Source organism: Haliaeetus leucocephalus, unplaced genomic scaffold (assembly GCF_000737465.1).
Source record: "Haliaeetus leucocephalus isolate CR32 unplaced genomic scaffold, Haliaeetus_leucocephalus-4.0 Scaffold702, whole genome shotgun sequence".
Taxonomy (NCBI): Eukaryota; Metazoa; Chordata; class Aves; order Accipitriformes; family Accipitridae; genus Haliaeetus; species Haliaeetus leucocephalus.
This window is the reverse complement of record NW_010973138.1, coordinates 4,162,034-4,179,363: the sequence shown is the minus strand read 5'-3', so window position 1 is coordinate 4,179,363 and position 17,330 is coordinate 4,162,034.

Below are 17,330 nucleotides of genomic sequence, written 5' to 3'. Positions count from 1 at the left end.
CGGTGTGGGAGAGACTGCCCGGTCAGGCGCACCCGTAACGGCGGCCGATGTCCCTGTCCGCGTCGGGGTCGGACTGCGGGGCGCCCCGCCCGCGGCCCCGCCGCTCCCGTGCCGTGGTAGCGCCCGTGGGCCGCCTTCTAACTCGCGCATTAACAATGGGCGATAAGGAAAGGCTTCGCGGTCTTTAAATTTATGCCTCTGGCTAGACCGAAGGGGATTAGTCTTGCGTACGCCTGGCGGTCGTAAGGACCTACGTATGTGAGGACTGAATTTGTCTCTGTTATAATTACACAGATGATTCAGCATATTGAATTTCAAAATACATTCCAGCCTCTGTTCTCTCAGTTGTCTGCAACTTGTTTCATCAGTTTAAGAAGGTAATGCTTTGTAAAGTACACAGTGCCAAAATCTGCCTTAAAAACCTGAAGTGAAGCAATAGCTGGTCTGGAAAACGTTGCAGGTGAACAGCTAATGTGTATGGTCATGTTTTAGCGCTGAGAGAAACGCTTCAGTCTCTTACAGAGGTGGATCATGGATATATAATTCCTGTGATTTCAGTGGGACCAGAAATTGTCAGTCAGCAGTATCTCAAGTCCCAGAGGAAATCTATAAACCATGACTCTAGTTATGAATTTTAATGCTTTTCTGAAGTCATTATTCTTTCTGCGTTAAAATGTGAGGGCAGCCATTTCATTGAGATGTTACAAGCACAAGCCAGCTTCGGAGCCTAGCAGCACCGTTCTTGCCTCATTTTAAAAGGTGGGAGTTGTTTAATTCACTCTTAAAACTCTAGCTTGCTGGGGGAGCAGGGGATTGTGATAGATTTCTGGGTTTTGACTACTAGCAATCAAAAAAACTGAAAGCCTTAAGAAAAAAAATCTGGAAGTGGACTGCGTAGCTGCTGTAAGCTGGCTCTGCTGTCACAAATGTGCATAAAGTGCCCAGCTGAAGGGTGAAGGCAAATTTGGCTGTGGAGTGCTGTCTTCCATGAGGTCTTAGGATGGCCCAAGACAGACACTCAGGGAACTGTTCATTGGTGGCATTATAGATCTTCGAAGCCTGATTGCTAGAGCTGGTTCTCTTGACCGGAGCTTGAAGGCTAGTCTTCTAGCATTTTATTACTGTTCTCTGTGAAAGCAGGTAATGCAAATGCATCTAAAAGAAATCAGAGAATTAATAAACCTTTCGAGGACTCTAAAGTTCTCTGCATTTTAGTTTTATTGCCTAGTATAAATAACTGCATTTTTTAAGGATTGGTATTTAGAAGTAGCAATCTAAAGATACATTTTATTCAGCTTCACTTAGTTTAAAAAAAAAAAAATACAGCCCCTATCAGTGGTGGGAGTACCATGCCCAAGCAACAGCATGCAGAGAGACCATTCCTGAGCATGAAGGGGCTCTAGAAGTGACAGGAGGGAAGTGCTCACAGCTTACATGAAGCAGTCTGCAGCGCTCCAAGTTTGCATTCGGTCCTGTCGGCTATATGAAGCCGAGAACATGGTTCTGTCCTGTTCCTCCTCACCCCTACACACGCTTCAGTACTGAAGACCACCTCATCACTGTGCCCCTGTCTTGCTTGAGTGGTTACAGAAAGCTTGGCAAAAAAAACAGTGCACGCTCTTCTAATTAGGACCGTCTTTTGTTTTGGGAAAAGTGAGAGATCTAAGTCATTCCACATTCTGCAGAGTTTGTTTCAGAGAAGAGAGAATGAAAGTGGTCAGTGTAAAGAGAAAGGAGCATTTAACTTTGATTACTGAATATTAGTACCATGTCTCATACAGCTAGTTACTGTCATTAGTTCCTGTGAGGCAGGTAAAGAGGGATTTTTTTTTTTTTATTTTTTACCCCAACAAAGGAGAACTTGAAAGAAAAAATATTAGCCTAGACAGTATAGTTGTCTTCTGAGTATGTAGATTTTTCTGCCATCACTTTCACAAATCAAGTGTTTCTTATTCTCAGGAAACTTTTTAAAAGGTACTTCAGTTACTCATTTCTAGGAACTGAAGTCTCATGTCCAGAAAAAGCTCCTGTTGGTACAAGCTGTAGCTGCCCATCTGCCTAGCAACACAGATCACAAACAAACCGCTCTGGAGCACCGTGGCTCCCAATGAGTGAGTGCGGTGTCCAAATACGGACTCTGTATTGACAGTTCAACACTCTTAGTGCAATTCTTTTTGCCAGCATTGGATGTCTCCTTCATGACCATCACCTCTGATGCAAGGTATGTTCTGGTAGACTAGTGAGGCTGTTGGCTAAAATAAACAGATTTGCAGATGTGGCCATCAGTGTTTCTAAATGTCTGGACCGAGCTGATACTATTTATAATGATTAGAGATGCCCTAGCCATACACCAACAATTCAGTTCAGCTTGCCAAAACCTGACACCAATTTTTAATTACTTCCTTGTGATCGTCCGTTCCCCTTTTTAACCACTTTTATCCCAAGATATATATATAAAAAAGGTTTGTCAGAGTCAAATCCAACTCTTTGAGGGGAAGATCATAAGTTACCAAGTGATCATCTCTTGTATTACTTGTTTCTGTCATATTACTAGTTACAGGCCTAACTAGAACCATTCATAGGAACTGATTTCTTTGATTGATCCAAGTTACAGATTTTCTTTACTGAGCACCTACCTCATACTGAATTCTTTTGGAAGACTTCAGCAAAATCAGTTAAACAGTTCAAGCTTCAGAGCAAAGGCTTGCATTTTGGCAGTGAGTCCTCTCATTGTCAGGAGCGTGCTACTTCTGTCCACTTGAAAAATCCACTCCAAATTTGGATAAATGGTGAGAATGAAAATTTTAGGCTTTGTTTGGCCAACGGGAGGTCCTTCAGAAAATCGCGACTGTGTTTTGTTTGCCCTAGCCACACTCCCGGCTGGAAGTGCAGAAGCAATGAAAAGGGAAAAGGGGGTAAGGGCCTTCTCAGGGGAATACTGGTGCCCACAGACTGGAGGTGGGAAGGCAGCTCACCTGTCACCACACCTGGGCTGACAGCCACTACCTGTGGCACCTGGGGCAAAACGTGGGGCTTACTCCCTCCTTACTCCCTCCCTCAGACTTCCATTGCTCTGAGGCAATTTAAGGAGCAGTGGTCTGTGATGGGGGTTAAGATATTCCCAACAGATGATGTGTGTGTGGAGTGCTACTGTGCTACGTAGCAGAATTTGGGAGGTATTTTTGTTGCGTTCTTCAGCTTTTAGGAATCTGGAAGTACTAGTTAGATTCCAGAGTTAAAGAATCACTGGTTAGGTAATTGCAACATTAGGTTACCCTGCAGTCCTCAGGTGCTCTCTCCGTGTATGTGTTTTAATGACAAAATCATGCTGAATATTTCTCTCTCTTAAAGTTGTTCTTTTATTCCCCCTTTTTTTCTAGGCTTGTTTGGTTTTTTAACAGTTTTATTTAGGAGATCTGAATTCATTTAGAAACATAGTAGCTACTTTGATATGACAGGTCTTTATTACTTAATGTATATAATTGTTACTGTTGTTGGTTCATGCAGTGCTGCATTCAGCTGCAAGAATAAGATTAAATAAATATATTGTTTATTCCTGAATTTATCACAAAGAACTAGACTAGACTATCACAAAGAATAGACATATTTTGCTTGAATTCATCTTGGATGTAATTCTACTTGTGGAGTTAACCAATCCCAAACTTGACTTGGAACTTCAGCTGTTGTTTTGCTGAGCCTGAACCAGAACTCAACTAGAAGAACTCTGGTAACAGATGAACCTAAACTGAAGCCAAATGGAAAAATTATATTAACTTCAGTAGAACGATACATACACTTGTTTTATGCATGTAACTGATCTCCTTTGGGACATTATTTTAACAAATATGTTTAAATTGTTGAGAATAATCAGACTTCTGTATTTGCCTCAACCCAGAGGTGAAATGTTTGCATTAACTGGTACAGAACGATAGCGTTCATAACTTGGAATAAGCAAAATTTACTCTATGTAAATTGGGTAAACATCCATAGGGAAGCTGAAACATACTTTTTTTTCTGCTTTTTTAAATAGTTTTGAAATCTTTGCTTAGAGAACAGCGGTATACTTAAGGAATTCAATGGGAGAAATTGTACAGGTAATACAAAGTCACAATAGAAATGTACTTGAAAGTTCACTAATTGCCGTCAGAAGAATATGGAGTACATACTACTGAAAGAGATCAGAGATTATTAAGTCTAATAAAACAGTAATTTCAAATATTGTTCATGTATTGGATAATTTTTAGAGCACTACATGGTTTATGTAAGCATATTTTTGATAAACTGAAAATTGTTTTTTAGAGCACGTGAGTGGAAAAGTTATTCTTTAGTCTGAAGTAACACAAAGGGGTTAGCTGAAGAAATAACTGTAACTGATACACTAAACAACAGGAAGCAGATTGAAATTCATTATCTTTGGTGGAGAAATCATACCAAATCCCAGCACTGTAAGTGGTAGTGTTTCTGAATGCCTCAGAAATGAGGAAAATAATGCTGTACCACATATAGGGGTTATATACACATTAAATCTTATCAATGTTTTCTAACACATTTCCCATTGCACTGAAATTTCTTCTTTGTTAAAACTTATCCCTTAAAGGATATCAGACTTAAAAGAACTACACGTGTATATAAATGAGAAAAGGCTACAGAAGACAACAAAGCACACCTATTTCTTCAAATGTCAGCGTGGAAAAAGCTAGTCAAGATGAAGTTAAGCTGAGGAAAAGTCCATACGGAAGGTCTTAAAGAAAGCCAGATAGTATGTCATGTTAAAATTAAGAGAGATACAATAAAAGTAAATGCTCAAAGACTTGGAAACAAGAGACATAAATAGAGTAGAAGAATGCAGATGTACATTCTTTGTCCATGTTAATTAGAGACCATATTCAGCTACTAGAAAGTAAAAAGAACAAGGACTAGATTCTGTGCTATCGAAACCTATGAAGCTTTTTGTGTTAACTTCAGTGGCAGAATGATGAGGACCCCTCCAAAGAGGGTAAAAACACTGCAAACTGATGCATCACAGGTAACATAGAGATACCTAATTTTATTTGTGCCAGTGACAAAGCAGTGCTGGAAGCTGAGGTGTTGAAAAAGCAGGAAACAGTGATAGGAAGGCAAGAAACTAAATACAGATAATCCCATAAACTAGACAATATTGGTCAAGGAATTTCAAAGGTATTTAAGAATGAACTAACTCATTTTCCAGCAAAAATGCACAATTTTAATGGAATTATCTCAGAGTAAATGTCATTAGATAGTTTAAAAAGCTGAACTTGAACTGACTGAAAATTACACTGAGCTTTACTTCCCTCTCAAAAGCATTAGTAAATATGGAAAATAATGTTATGAAACATGTAGGGGGTGACAACCAACAGTGGATAAAACAAAACAAGTGATTTAGACATTCAAAAAAATTATTTAAAGAGTCTGGCAGGAAAAGAACACGGTGACAGGGGAGGCCTTATCCTGAATAAAAAGTACCTTAGAATCAGAAAAAAACCTATAGAAATAAATGGTAATTTTTTCCTAGTGCAAAAGGTTGATACTGGGTGTTGTGAGACTCTGTATGATGATGTACTAGTTGGTATCTTTAAAAATATTGTGGAAAAATAAATTCTTAATGAAATAGTAAGATTTGCAGACTTCTGTGTGAGAACTGATGGATATAAAGGAACTGTATGGTAAGTTGCCAGATAGCCTATGGCATGATACAAGTATGTAGAATAAAACCAGTAGAAAGTAAGCTGCACATTCCTACTGAAACTTGCGTATTCTGCCAGCAGCAATAAATTGAAGTATTTAAAAAAAAGTGTTTTTTTTTAAAGAATGTTAAAATAACATTAACATAATCACACATAATTAATGTGTAAAATTGACTAATTCTTTGAGTGCTGATAGCACTTGAAAAATAATTTTATATTTATATAGATAGTGAAAACATTCGCAGTCATATTAAACAAAAAAGTGTTGCCCGAAATGTATCTGGGAGCTGGATATTCCGTAACTCTTTATGATGTTTTTTATGGCAAGTCTTATGTAGATAGCAAAATCTTGGGTCAATTAACTCACTAGTTTGGTCTCGCTTGATAATTTTTTTGTTCCTTTGGTCATTAAGCCCAGTACTTAGGTCAGAGCAGCCACTTAGAGGAGTAGCAATTGCCATGTTTTCCCAGGAAACAAGCATATGTGCTTGCCAATAACGCAATATAAACCTCACATTTTACATCAGCTTTTATAATCAACAAGCTATGCATAGCTAAGTTTTGTAATGGCCTCAAAGGAGACTTGAATGTAACAGAACTTAAATTTAATTTTTTAAAATACTGATTTGGGACTGGAAAAAAAAAATTATATCAGTAATTGATATCAATACCCTCAGCTGTTTACATTTTAATGTGATATAAGTAGCTTTTAAAACTCCAAGTCTAAAATTACAATTTATGGATTATTTTTTATCCACTGATGGTTTTTTCTGCTAGTTGTAAGAAGTATGTAAATGGGCATGCAATTTAAGGTATGTTAATGACTGGATATTTACAACCTTACTATTCTGATTGTTGGACTGTGGAGCTAGCTGAGATAGTATACAGATCTTTTTTAGTTTTTTTCTTGTCACAAAGAAGTAAAATTATGTTACTTGGCCCCTAAAATAGCTTTTTCCTTTGGCATATTATAAATATGGTGGCAATGAGATACCATCAGATAATGTTGAGTGACACTATGCATTTTTAATGACATACTTTTCTGTGTGTTTGGATGGCAGTATTTTAAAATGGGGTAAGGGACAGTATGGAAATTATTTTTAACTTTCATATAGACACATACACACATGTACACAGTAAAGTTATCTAACAATTTTCAAAGGCAATAAAGCACATACATGGATGAGATTCTTCTTAAAAACCATGCTAGTTTTCAGTTTTAGATCTTTTTCAACATTGCAGAGACAGATCCTCAGCTGCTGGTTGAGCAGGACTTGGCATTGACTAAGAATGTCAGAGGAGAAAGAATCCTTTCATTGTGGAGAAGAAAATTTCTGTTGACAGGAAGATGCAAAATAACTCTTCTGCAAGGTAAATTCTGGCCTTTAGGCCTATTCTCTGGTATGCAAGAGAAATCTAGTTTTCATCCTCTTGCTAATAATGGGCTACTCCAGCTTCTCAGAACATTATAAAGACAGACATAGAAAAAGAGGAAGCCAGCATGCCTAAACAAGGTAAGGGAGGTTGTTAGAAGCAAGAAGGTATCCTTTGGAAACTGTTTTGGAAACGCAGAAAACAGATAGGTTCATAAACTCTGTTACGTTAATATGATAAGGCAGATCACAACTGAGCTTGAGGAATGACTTGCAAAGGCATGGAAAAAAAAACCCAAACAAAACACAAGTCCTTTTCCGTAAGTATCAGGAACAGGAGGCTTGCCACAGAGTGGGTAGGGTCTGTAGACCATCAAGGTATGAAAGGAACACTCAGAAAGCACGGCCATAGGAGAAAAGACTACGTTCAAGTTCTTGCATCTATGTTGTTCACAGTGCAACAGCTTAGAGAAATCCATGCCAGAACTTTGCATTATGGGGAATTTAGCAGATCTATCTCAAATGTAAGTGCAGGGCAGAAAAGGTTAGAGAACAAACAGATAAAATAAGCAAGACATTGTGGGGACCAGGTGGTCTCCATCCAGGAGTTCGAAGAGAACTCGGGTGTCAAAAAGCTGAAGTACTAACTGCAGTGTGTAACCTTTCCCCTGCTAACTGGGTGGGGATGGCAAACATGAAAACCCAGGCAACTATACGCAAGTGAGCCTTTTGTGTTGTCTATGTTAAGCAAATAAGAAATATCTGTCCTACAAAGCAGACTCACTGGACACACACAAAAATACAACATATCAAGGAAGACAACACGCCTTCTGTTGCGTTACATCAAGTATTGCAGATCTATAATTTTTTGGTGATGTTACCATATATGTGGACAAGAGAGATCTCAGGTTTAAGGGTTTCCAGAATTTCCAGGGGCAAAGAGGTTCCTAGACAAAGCTTCATTTAAAAAAAAAAAAGTGCCTTTATGCAACAAGAAGCAAGAGGAATGGATCAAAAAATGGCTAAATGACAGGAAAAAGAAATAAAACAGAAATAAAAGGTCAGCTTTCATAGAAGAGGGAGATCACAAGAGGAGTCTGCAGGGACCTGTGCTGTGATTTGTGCTGCTTAAAGTATTCATAAATGATCTGGAAAAAGAGGGTGAGCAGTGAGATATCACAGATTGCTAATGATATTAAGCTATTCAGGTAAAGGAAAGTTAGAGGACAAATTGTGATGCAGTTAAAGGGCTGACTGAAGAACTGAAGAAAGACCTTACAGGACTGAGTGACTGTATAATAAAACGGCAGATAAAATTTGATGTAATGGTGTACAGTAGTGTACATGGGAAAAAAAAATATATATACAAGGATGGGCTGTAAGCTGGTTTTCCATTCACAAATGAGATCTTTGGGTTCTGATGAGTATTTCTATGAAAATATCAGCACAATGTTCCCTTTTACTCAGAAAAACAAATTAAATATTTGGAATTATTAAGAGTGGAACAGAGAACAAACCAGAACATTGTAACACATCCACCCCAGTATCAATCCATAGTTCCCTGCATATTGAGTAATATGTACAGTTCTTCACATCTCAAAAAGCGCATAATAGAACTGGAAATGATTCAGAAAAAGTTTGACAAGGATAACCAAAGAAACAGAATGGTTCTGTATGAGGGATGCCTATGGGCTCCTAACTCTGAAAAACAGATGACTGAGGGGAGATAGGACAGAGCTCTACAAAATCACCAGTGGCAGAGAAAAGATGAAGATGTAGACACTGTTACTGTCTTTTTCCAATGTGAATACTAAGAATATTAATGAAGCTGGTAGGAAGCATGTTCAAAACAAAAAGATGCGTTCCCTACATGATTTTAAGCTGTGGAAATCTTTGCTGCAAGATACTGTAAGATGCTGCAAGATGCTAAATGTTTGGGAGATAAACCCAACCAAACAAATTAACAGAAGAAAAGTCTGTTAAATATAAGGGCTGTTAAATAAGAAAACATCACCCACCATCCACACTGCAGAAGCCTCCAAACCACAAATTGCTGGACATTGGGAGTGCCTGGGGACAACAGGCTTACCTTGTTCATAAGCTCTTCCTTGTGCATCCTCTGTTGGCTGCTTCTGGAAACCAGATACCAAACTAGATGAGTTTTAAGTTCCCAGTATAGCAGTTCTTCATACAAATACTATAGAAAAGATAAGATTAAGAGGCCATGAGGTTTACCACTATGACATGATTCAGAGTCATGAAAGGTTAGGAGAAAGACCAATGACTTCAGGAAGAAAAAAATCTTAATCCATATAGCTGGAAAATAGTGTCAAAACCAGTTAGGCAGTGAAGTAGGTCACCTGTGTGTAAATGCCTAACACCAGCCCTCTGCAGGGAAGGCATGCTGGTGTCTGAGGGTTCTGCTGGTGATGACTGGGACAGCTGCTACCTACAAAGGCATATCACTGAGCAGAGGGAGAGAATTAGCTTAGAAAGCAAGAAAAGAGAGAAAGAGCACATGGTGGAAGAAAGGCTACCTCCTTGTAGGAGAAGAGGCCACCTCAAAATACTTCTCCAAAAAGAAGAGGAAAATCTCCATGAATTGTCCAAAACATTTTGTTTTTTCAGATGGCCACTGCCATTGTGAGAAACAGAAAAGACAAGAGTGCAAATGTGGGAGGCAGTAATGAAAGAGGGAGCACGACTGTCAGATGAGAAGAAGAAAATGTAATTTCCTCCCTTTGTGTTTGTATACTTCTCTCCTTTTAGATGTACGGTAGAACATGGCATAATACTTCAGTGCAGCCTGAATTAAAAACCTTTTTATTCATTTGCATAAAGGTAATCTGAAAACAGACTGTATCAAGGATGCTCATCTTATCTCAGCTGTTTGCACGTTCACCACATTATAATGCTTACTGCATTGAACTGTATTAGCTAAGGTTGTAGTTGAGTATCCTTTCTAATCTCCCTTTTTCATCATTTAAAAAATCCTTTTGCACTGGAGCTTTGTGTGCTTTGTTTCAACTCAAGAGTTACTGGGAAGCTTAAACAAAATCAGTTATTTTTTACTTACATAGCATGAATAAAAATACATTTTCCATTAGTCACCAGTTGAAATGTCACATAATCATAATGCAAAAGATGAAATTTGGCTTGTGGGGCCATTAAGGAAAGGAAAACAATCTAAGTCTGAAGAAAATCAAATCATTATTTTGATGCTGCAAATATTTAAAACTGAAATACCTCTATTGATGCAGTAAGAAACACTACTCATTCTAGGTGATATATAGCTAAAATTGTTTATAGTGCTATATGAATATCAAGCTGCTGTAGCACTGATTACTCTTATCACAAAGTTACCTTACAACCTTAGTAATGGCCTTAAAGGATTATTTGGTTCTAACTATTCATAACCTAGTCTTCTGCCATTGACATTTCTGTTGCAAAGGCTGTGCCATTTTGGGGGTGGTAGGTGCAGGCCCCCATGTCTCTCCTGCACAAGTAGGGGACTGGAAAGGTGACTTTAGAAGATTAGGCAGCTAGGAAGGTCTGATGGCTCCATCAGTAGTACATAAATTCTAGAACTTAAGTGGGATCTGTGTACCACAGGTATGTAAAATCTGTGTCAGACAACAAACCTTGACACTTGACTAGGATTATGATTAAATTATGAATAGCTTAATTTTATTTAAATAAATATGTTTATTCTTCCTATAACCATAAAATGAAACATGTAGGAGATGATGTACTTTGGGAGTCATATCAAAGCTATAAGGTGATTCTGTCAGCTCTGAAAAAGCAGTGACTTAACACCTTTTCTCTCAGAACTAACTGCAGCAAAGTCACTGACAGAATTTTGTGATACAACTGGAATTGTTTTTGTAGTTTATGATACTCTGTTGGGAAAAAGAACAACAAATGCTTGGAAAACTTCCCTAATTCAGAAGTTAACTTTTAAGCAATTTTTTTTTTCTTCTATGGAACACATACAGCAACACTTGTCTGTTGCCTGTAACAAAATTGTATATTGTTGTCTCTTTGGCTAAGAAGTAGGTGATGCTTAGGGCCATCTGGGGTTTGGGTAAAAATTAATGACACAGTGTTGGGATATTTACCATAATTTATTATATACTGATTTCACTGCCCTCAAAAGCAACATGAAAAAGACAATGAAAAGTTCTTTCTTGTGAAAATCTAAGCTAGAAATATTTTTGCCGCTGTTTTCAGCTTTTTGAAATTGCATTTGGTTTGCAGTTGCTTATAAATTTCCCGAACTGAAATACTACCCTTTCCAAAATAAGCCCAAATTCTCCTTATTCCTTCCCCTTTAAAAAAAAAGGGAGTGGTGGTGGGGGGAAATCAGCCTGAAGCAACACCCAGGACAGAAAAATTCTTCCAAGTAGTTAAAGCTTGGCAAATCTATAAACAATGGAAAACAAACAAACAGACAAACAAGGATTAGTTGGATGTTTGCGTCAGCCTGAATGTTCTGGACACACACACACACACAAAAACCCAAACCACCCCAAAAAACAAGGCCAGAAAGGTTTCAGCTGTTTCTCAGAAGGAAGTTAGGAGGAAATACGTTCTTTTACACAGATTTTTAACTGAAAACTCAGTCCTCTGGAACCAGGTTTTAATAATCAATATAGGTGCTGCCATGGTGTCAGAGTTTTTCTGTTCCTTTCAGGTTTACCCCAAGTCTCCTATTATGAGTGCTCAAGGCTCACCACCATGCACGCACATACAGCATGTCCACGACACCCTATGTATTCCACATGTGTGGAATATAGCTCTGCATCACACAAACAAGAGAGTCTGGTCTCAGTAACTACATACCAAGTATGTAAATTGATTATACTCAATAAGCCAGGCTTATTGAACACTGGCTTTGGGATCTATCTGAAACTGGGACTTGGTTCTTGCCCCAGGGCTTAAGAAAACAATCCTTCTTATTATCGTCCCCAAGCAAAATTATGAATGTCTAAAGAACCACCGTTGCCCATGCACAGTAGGAACTTTGCTAAATTCCCCAAAGTTCCTGCTTCTCCAATTAATACAGCAGCAGGCTAATTGAAATTGCTTGCTTCAGCACGCGGTGGTATCTGAGTTCTGGGCACCACATCTCCAGTGGGAAGAATGTCTCTTCTGTCTTTTCAGCATTGCTGCTGCTGAGATTCCGAGGAGACAGGTATCTCGCCAAATGTGAGAGGACAAGGAGCAGGGTTACTGTGGGCGAGGGGATAGGTGCAAATGGGGGAAAAAAGATTTCTGGGGTATAGGAGATGATAGAATCAGATGGTACAGACAGGAGTTTCAGCCTCAGCAAAAGAAGGGTCTGTAAGACAAGCCTTGGGTCTCAGGCTTCTCTCAATAAATACTGCTCTTGCTGTGCTTTCTTGGGTTAGTACTATCAGCTCTTGCTTTTGATCTTCGATGCATCCTATGATGTTTTGTAGTATTAGGACTCTGCCTAATCTAATAAAAAGTGAGTAACTTCCCATAGCACAACTCAAATATGACACCTTATTTCATCTAGTTGAACATTTGATGAGGGTAGCTGGCTTTTCAACATATTGGGGAGGTACGTGCTCTTTTCAGTGGCCACTGGCATTACCTAGCAATCAAGAGTAGTATTTAGAGTAGTTAAGTACCAGGAAGGGAGAGTTAGTAATTGTAAAACGGAAGAGCTAAGTAACACAGTGTTCTGTACTCTGTTTCATGTAGGAAAGAAAACTGTACACTCTGTTGACTCCAGATAAAAAGTACTTGTGTAAATTTGAGCACTGTCCTTTTATTAGTCTCCCATGTATATAATTGGCAGTGTAATTAGTATTTTATTAAATGAATATAGTCTAGTTCTTCAGAAAATGTAGTAATTCAGACTTCTAGGTGTCAAATATGATACTTACATTCAATACTGATAAACTTTAAAAGTCAGAGTAGGTATGTTACATTAATTATTTTATATACTTATACTACTACAGACGCATCTTGGCTACAGCAAAGATAGGGTTGTATTAAAAAAAAACAGCTTAAAAATTGACATGTTTGGGATTTTCTCTGAAGTTAGTGGGATTTTGATATAAGTGTTCACAGTTTAGTTTTTAGGCACTTTGAATTTTCTATATGCTTTTCATTTAGCTTTCTTACAACTTTTAACTGGAAGTCTTAAAAATTATGTTCTGCCTGAATCTGGCTGCAGTAGTGCAATTTCACATAACTGAGGCATTATCTTTAAAAAACTCCTCTGTCAATACATACAAAATTCAGCTGAGGCTTATTGTGAAAAGACCTGCTATGACGTATAGGTTGGAAGGGTGAAAAAAAATGGTTTGAAGTAATTTTTCAGCTTTTGTTTTTCATAACTGAGTTTTATATACCAAGAGATAAACTTTATGTGCTGTGAGCATAACTGTTATGTGCTCTGCTTATAAACTCGATGATGTGTGCACTCATAAGCATGATAGTCTGTGCATTCATAAACTTGATAGGCTCTACACATAAAAATATTAGCTATCTGGAGTGATGTTAATTTTATTCTCCAGAAGGGAAAGAATTTATGGGCAATACACTTAACAGAGAACAGAGAAGTGGTTTTGTGCAACCACTGGCATAGTGAGTTTCATGCGCAGCTGCTGCTGAATGTAATCTTTCACATGTCTACTGACTTGCCACCTTTACCCCGTCCATTCTACAATTTAAAGAATGACAGATTTCTTGTGAAACAGTTTAAAATACTATTTATGAAATACCACCAATGCAAATGCACAAAACCTAGCAACAAATGAAACAGCAGAAGTCCTTTTTCTCCTCCACTCTAAGTCAGGTTTCACAGCACTTATGCAAAACAACACACTTCATCTTCAATTATGCTACCAATGCTTGCCAATATTCCATCATCCCCACTTTTTTCCATACATCATATAACTGTATCCACCTTCCACAATTAGTACTGGTGCAGATAAAGGTGAGCTGAAGGAGGTCTATACTATTTACATACACATAACAGAAGTAATGCGATGGCCAGTAGTAGTGGATAAAATCAAACATAGTTCAACATGCTTAGTATCTTGAAAGCCAAACCACCACCCTTTAAGACCCAAAATGCAGATTTAGACATTTATATTTAAACTGTACTTACATCTCACAGATGTAAGAGTTTACTCAGAAATGCACTCCAAACATACTGACACTGATAACACTTCACCACAAGTTTAGGCGATCCTGTAGTTATGACTTTTGGCCGTGTGTAAACATGTCCTAAACAAATCAGTGTTACTGCAGGAGTTTCAGACAGCTGTAGCACACTAGTGTACTTGCCGTACATCTTGTCTTGTCATGGATTTACTCAATGTACAAAGTCTGGAACTGACCTTAATAAAACAACTTGTGACAGTACACACTCCTGCAGAGGGAAAACCACTAATGAAGAACAGTCCAACAACATATTCTGTAATGCTTATGGGCCAATTCTTGCCCAGCAAGTGTTGCCAAAGTGCAAGCATCTGGCCCCGCTCAGGATTTCCTGAACTGATTTGAAGATGGTTCACGCCATTTTTGCTAAAGTCTTTTCACAAACATATCTGTGCTGAATAAATGAACCATCAGACATCCTGACTGCAGCCAAGGAAGAAAAAGGATGCATTACCCCAGATTCTTTTTTTGAGGGGCTGGACCCCTTGCAAGGTTTTCCAACTTCCTGAGACCTGAAAGCCATCACTTCTCCAACCTTTTTTTTTTTTTTAAACATCCTGGCACTTCAGCAGGCAGGTAGTTTACTATTAGAGTCTCAGCACAAGGGACTTTGGGGTGGAAATCACTGACACCAGGAGATAGATAGCCCTGTAGCCTCTTTAAAAAGAATGGGGATGGAGAACTGTAAGGTCCAACACAGTCAAGCCAGCCTAACTCATTGCAAACCATCCAGTGACCTTGTGGACTCATCCCCGCCTATTACACCTCTAAAGGGAACTGGGACCTGACTTAACCACAGGAAGAGCGGGCTGGCCGATACGCTAGCACCAAATTGTTTGTATGACTATTCTTCCCATGCTGGTTTCAGATTTGTGTCCACACGTGTGCTTCCCCCACAGGTGCTTGTGGCATTCTGCCCACCCCAGACTGTTACAGACAGCCTGGGGAATCTACAACAGGAATACTTAAGGGATATCCTCGCAGTAGCAGAAAAACCCTGCCCGGCAGCCCATGAACTATTTTAGTAGCTCTGTTCTGGCAGGACTAGCCCTGTGGGACTTGACACCACAGGCCTGGCTGACCATACCGCTGGCATGCAGTAGTGATCGGGATGAGTTGGGCAGGGGCATTCTCAGCGTAAGGTCAGCACCAACCTTGCCTGCCTTGCCAGTTCCCTGGAATAGCTCATGGAGGTGAAACTGCAGGCCCCTAAAAAGTGTGCCCTACAAAAAAGGAGTGCTGGCCCACATAGCAATTAGCCTACATTAGTTATGCCACAGAATATGCTTGAGGGCCACAACAGTGTGGATAGCCGGGGAACGGAGTCTGAAATATACATTATAGGAAGGTAATATACACAGAGCTGATTTGTTTTACATGCATATTGGAAGGAGACAAACTCTTTTTTTCTGGTTTCATAAGGCTGCATGGACTGCCTCTTGATCAGACCCTCAGTCCATCTCTCGTAATAGGCTTTTAACTCCTAGTAACGATCGGTCACCTCATGATTTGACAGACCTGTCTTGGGCAGAGATCTTAAATAAAAGAGGTTCAAAGAAGTTCTGTGAAAATTGGTGGCTGAGTCAAGGATTGATCCTGGTTAATTAGTTAACCATTTCCCTCTTTGGGAAAAGCTGAACTGTAAGCTGAACTGTTAATGCTTCAGTTTGGTTGGCTAACTGGCAAAGCTGCACATGTGTAACCCAAAATAAGTCACGGTTCGTAGTCCTCTTTCCTCAACAGGTAGTGCAGGGTCATGTGCTGGAGCGTTGGGGTAGTTCAGTGTTTGAGGTACAAAGGGAAACTGAAAACCTGAAATAATATATTGGACTGGGAGGGGATAGAGGATCTGGGAGGAAAAAGGGATAGACAACCAAACATTTTTTCTTCTACTGCTTGAGGAACAATTTCTTAACATGGTGAAAAGCCATAAGTGGCAAGTTTAGAGAAATGTAATTTAAAACTCATCACAATTTCTTTTTCTTAGCTAGCAGGAGGTTTTATGGTCATGTAGGCACCTAGCAGAACATACTTTCTTGAACAGATTTGTGAAGTCAGGATACTGCAAATATCATGTGTTGGAACTTCATAGACAATATCCCTCCAGATGGAGCACATGCAGCTTTCTCCTGACATCAAGAACAAAGTTTTCATTTTAGCCAGCAAAGACATACGTTCTGCTGCACAACTACAGAATAAGGAAATTGTATTTAGTATCACTGGATAAGCTTCAAAAGAAGCTGCCAATGAAGGACCTAATTTTAACAGGATTGAGGACAGTTTTTGACTCTTCCAGGAATTCCTACAGAGAAGCAAAAGCTTTACACTGAACAGGTGTAGGTAGACTCAGCTATGTTACAATTAGCAGAACCAAACACAAATTTTTAGAGAGACATGAATTGTGTTGTACTAGTCCTTTTGGATGTGAGTGAAACTTTATGATTAAATTAACATAATATCTTTTTCATCTTTTCAAACACAGGGAAACTAGATCCCTCTAGAAGTTGGAAATTGAGGATGTAGAGAAGTTCCCAGATGGGAAATAGTTGACATTGTAGCACTTGATTTGCAAAAGTTTTAAGGAATCATAATTCTTCAGTATGCCTGATTTTAACAGAACACTGTTCTGCACTCCTATAAATGTATTTATCATGGAAAGTGGTTTCAGGAGGACTTCTATGATACAACTTTAAAGTATAAGTTTCCCCTAAAATAAGTAACAGAGCCTCTTTCCCAGAGGCTTCTTCCCCCCACCAAATCCATTGTTTTGGGGAAGGACTTTTAAACTGGAGCGACAAACTTGTCATACTTAGGAGTGTGATCTTCAACCTGCTTCTTTATAGAGTGAGAACACCAAGGAATACATGATTGCCATTCAAGAGAATATCAGAGAAAACTTAGGGAGCCACATTTTTTTTTTTTCATAGCAAGCCTCATCCGGCAGCAACAGCAGCAATTCCAGGACCTTCTGGTCCAGAGGCGTGCCAACCTACACAATATGCAGTACTGGCTGTCAATCCAAACCTTGTACTATCAAAGCCGGGCTCTGATG